Source organism: Lygodium microphyllum, chromosome 8 (assembly GCF_053477565.2).
Source record: "Lygodium microphyllum isolate KBCC chromosome 8, Lygodium_microphyllum_v1.1.10, whole genome shotgun sequence".
Lineage (NCBI taxonomy): Eukaryota > Viridiplantae > Streptophyta > Polypodiopsida > Schizaeales > Lygodiaceae > Lygodium > Lygodium microphyllum.
In genome coordinates, this window is record NC_141142.1 from 80,438,379 (window position 1) to 80,442,817 (window position 4,439).

The window sequence follows — 4,439 nt, forward strand, 5'->3', positions numbered from 1 at the left end:
TGTAATTGTTTCCTCTTTTCCTTCGGAAATAGAAGCAAATCTTGCTGAAGTCTTTAAGTGGGCTTCACTGAATATTAATGAGAATTGGTGTTATAGCATCCTAAGATGTTTAAACACAGTTTTGCCTACTTTGAATACTGATGAAAGTAGGAGGGAAACCTTGATGAATTTCAAGGTTCGAGTCCTTATGTGTCTGCCTTTAATTGTCAGCAGCAAACTGTCGAATATTTCCTTTGAGAATGATTGTAATGCACCTGGAAAGCAGTGGTTTTACTGGACCAGCATTTTTTCATGTAAGAAACGGTGGCTACAGGTCAAAGGAGCGTTTTGTGTCCTGTACCCTTTTTTTCTTTTTTGGAAGTGGCAGGTTAAAAAAAATGTGTTATATATTATATTTCCTTGCGGCAGATGAGGAGAGTCTGCTTTTTGGGTGGAAGCTGGAATCAAACTCACACTTGCTCATAATCATGAGCTCTAACCAGCTGGATTATGCCCCTAATGTCAAAGGTGACACTGAAACTTGGAGACAGAACCAAAACTTGCATATACACTTATGATGTTCCCTGAAGAAGTTGGACCGAACAGAGGGTTGAAGGCTGTTTGTCTATAGGGTTACTATTCTAATGGTTGAAAATGCTATGTCAATAAGAAGAAAACAGGATAACAAGCTCATGAGGTTGAAGTAAGAATTAAAAAAGCAAAAACGAGGATTAAAGAGCAAACACTATATAACTCATGAGGTTGAAGTAGGCGAAGAAGGTCAAAGGAGACCAAACCAGCCAATGAAAACTGATATCGTCTGCAATTTGTTAGTGCTCAAGATGATATAGGCAAATGATTTTTCCAGTTTCTTGTGGCATAGTGGTTTGCGTGTGGGTTGAGTTACGGGGGTGTGAGTTCAAACCCTACGAACCACATCCCAAAGGCACGATAAAAAATATCTATTCGCTTCAAAGATAACACTTTTGCGTGAGAGTTGGTTGGTTCACTAGGGAGAAACAATTGGGATATGATATTCACATTAAAGAAGAGCCTAGTTGCACCACTTCTAATTTCCAAAAAAGAGTGTAAAAAAGTCCTCCATTGCTTGCAAAGACATGTATTATGTGTGCACATTTTTGGTCTCAAACCAAAGGAGCACATGGTCATACATCAACCAACACTCACATCCACAAACATTGTCTTTGTGCTTGGACAACCATGAAAGATGCACCCAATTAAGAAGAGCAAGTCTCCTTTTTTATGTTGGCACAATAGCCATGTGTCAATATTGTTGAGTTACCATTCAGACTATTTGTATTGGATCAATTGGGGTTCATGCTAACTTTTTTACTGAGTAGAATTTAAACACCCAGGGAGTGTTGGAAAGGAGCGGAATGATGCAAATTTTACGAGGAATTCAAAGCTGACAGTGCTATGCGAGCGGTGATTGAGAGCAAGCCTCACTCACAACCTGATAACGAGACGTTAAGGAGTGCCGGTGAGAATAATTGACTTTGTTGGATGCACAACACAACACAAAAAAATTTAAATATTCAACAAACACCACAAGCCACACACGAAACGAAACAATACACAATGCCTCTTATAGCAAGCCGTCGAATCTGCATTCAAAGCATCGCCACGTCAAGTCTATGGTTCTGCTTGAATATGCTATCACCTTGGTCAATAATGTTGCCTTCATTTGTGTAAAACCCTTTAATTAATAATATCAACAAATAACTTCCCTTCCAAGATCTCAGAGTGTGTAACTTCCCCTTCCAAGACCTCAAGAACACACTCGGATGATCTGATAGCTCACAAACAATCACTCCACCTCCTTCACAGCCTAATCAATGGCATCTACATGGTCCCTTAGTGTTAGCATCTACATGCCCTTGTATGCATTGCGACTTGAATCATGATTAGGTGCGAATGCCATCCAAACACTTCACAATTGGAAAAAACAATAGCAATTGCACTATAAAAAAAAAACGACGCACTTGGAGCATCAAATAAAACCCTCTCATAGTTACATAAAATGAACATATTCTCTTCAGTCAATCGTAGCCACCCTTGAAGCTTGTTGAAATTATTGGATGCACCAATAATCACATTGGCATCCGCAAATATAATCTTCCCATCATCAACAGAATGTCCAAAAGACAATATTCCACTATTGAGAAAATTTCTTTTACCCAAGAAAACATAGTAGGTAACCCTTTGCAAAGATATGAACACCATCTTGGTCATTTGCTACTTGTTTTCCACACCCAGCTGTTACCTTTCACTATCGTCACCTCCTGCTTGATTCATGAAATGTGTCCTAGTAGAATATGCTTTAAAATAGAACTTCGTGCCCAATCATTCATGATTTGATGCAATGTTGGATCCATGATATGCAACCATTCAATCGATGCTCCACACAAAAATATGGATGCACTGAAGAACTGTACCCAGCCTATCTACATGTGCTCGTGCATAATGCAAAATGTAAATAGAGTTCCTTGTTTATTTAAGATCCTTATCCTCATCTCTCAACACTCAATAAGAAGAAATGTCTATACTCTGCTTCACCCATCCAAATTCTCGCTATCGCAAAAAAAAAAGATGGTCCTCATGATGTCAACCAAAAAACAACCTATCTCACAACAATTGAAGGCATCCTTCATGACCCTCAAATTCATCCAACCACCTTTTTCACTCAACCACAGGTTCCTAACTTAGTGAGGAATATCCCAAATATCGTATGTGCTAGAAACTATGGGTGCTCAATGACAAGTGCTCTCTCATGTACGCGTGCAACTAAAATTTACAGCATATAGTTGTAGTGGGTCTCATGCCGTGCTAGTGCTCATCAACGATGGTGCAAAACATGCTTCAAACCAACCCATGGCATTGAAGTATTTGATAGAATAGGAGACAACCCCCGAGTGTAGTGCATCAAACAAGTTCAACATGAAGTGCTCATGAACCCATAATCCTTGTGATATGCAAAATGTCTAGGCAAGAAAACAAATCTTCTCCACAATGTTTAGTCAGCTATTGTCAAGCTCCAACTCCAACATGTCCAAAAAAAATACCAAACTCGACCAAGGCCATCAGGTTTCCACACTCAACAAACCAAATAGAATGACAAAAAAAAATTCTACAATAGACAAACACATAAAATCCAACTACAAAACAACCAAACAATATATTAGGCAAATAACCAAGCTAGCAAAAACCAAACCTAACTATAGTAACTAGGGGTTTCTAGTTTTCAGAAAAAAGCTTGACAACAGAAGCAGAGAATGCGGATTGGAAAATTTTTAGAGACCGTGGAGATAGAAATGCAAATTTTGACCGTTATGGTGGTTGCAGTTTTTTCATAATTTTTTTGACTATTGTGATTTCTCGATTTGGGACATCAAGCCATACAAATGATTTTTCAGATTCTTAATCAATCGTCACCAGTCGAGCACTTTCTTGGTAAAAAATTGATCAAGATTTCAAAGGGCAAGGGCCAGGGTCTCTTGGGGGCCCAAAGGTCCCAAATTTTTTATAGGGGGAACCATTTCAAAACAGTTAAATGACACCCCCCTTAGCGTCGATTTGATGGAAGGGGGTGGAGAGGCTATGAACAATCAATCAATCAGATCACATCAATGAATTCTCTAATTTTGTTTGCTCTTCATCGGTGTTTGTCGCTCGCAAAATGGCTACCTGAATAGAATCATTAGTTTCTAGTATTTCTCTCTCCTCTCTTCTCTCTCCTCTCCTCTCTCCTCTTGATGTGTGTTTTCATGGGGCGGGTTGAGATGCGAGGTATAGATCATGGGATGATGCTAGAGTGTGAAGGAGCATAGATCGAGGTTTGGAGAAGCACTGATGGCTGTTGGAAAGTGTCAAGGCCCTTTCAAATAATGCGTACGATACACATCCCTTATATTTATACTCTTTTCTTCTCTATCTCCCTCCCTCCTTTTTACTCTATTCCTCCTTGTCCCTCCCCCCCCCACCACGCACACACACACACACAATCCTTCCTCTCTCTATCTTGCCCCCTCCACTTTATCTCTATCGCTCCCTCCTGTTCTCTCATTCCTTCTCTCTGTTTCTATTTTCCATTTTTAAAAATTTCCTCCCTCTCTTTATTTTTCTCATTTTTTTAAAATTCCATCCCTCTATTTCTCTCTCTTTTTGTCCCTACACACACACACACACACACACACACACACACACACACACACACACACACACACACACACACACACACACACACACACACACACACACACACACACACACACACACACACACACACACACACACACACATTTCTCTCTCTCCATCCTTCACTCTATTCTCCATTCTTTTCTTTATCTCCCTCCCTCTCTCCATTTTTTCTTATTTTCCTTTTATCTCGATTTGGTTCTCTTTCTCTATCACTTTATTTCTCTCTCTCTCTCTCTCTCTCT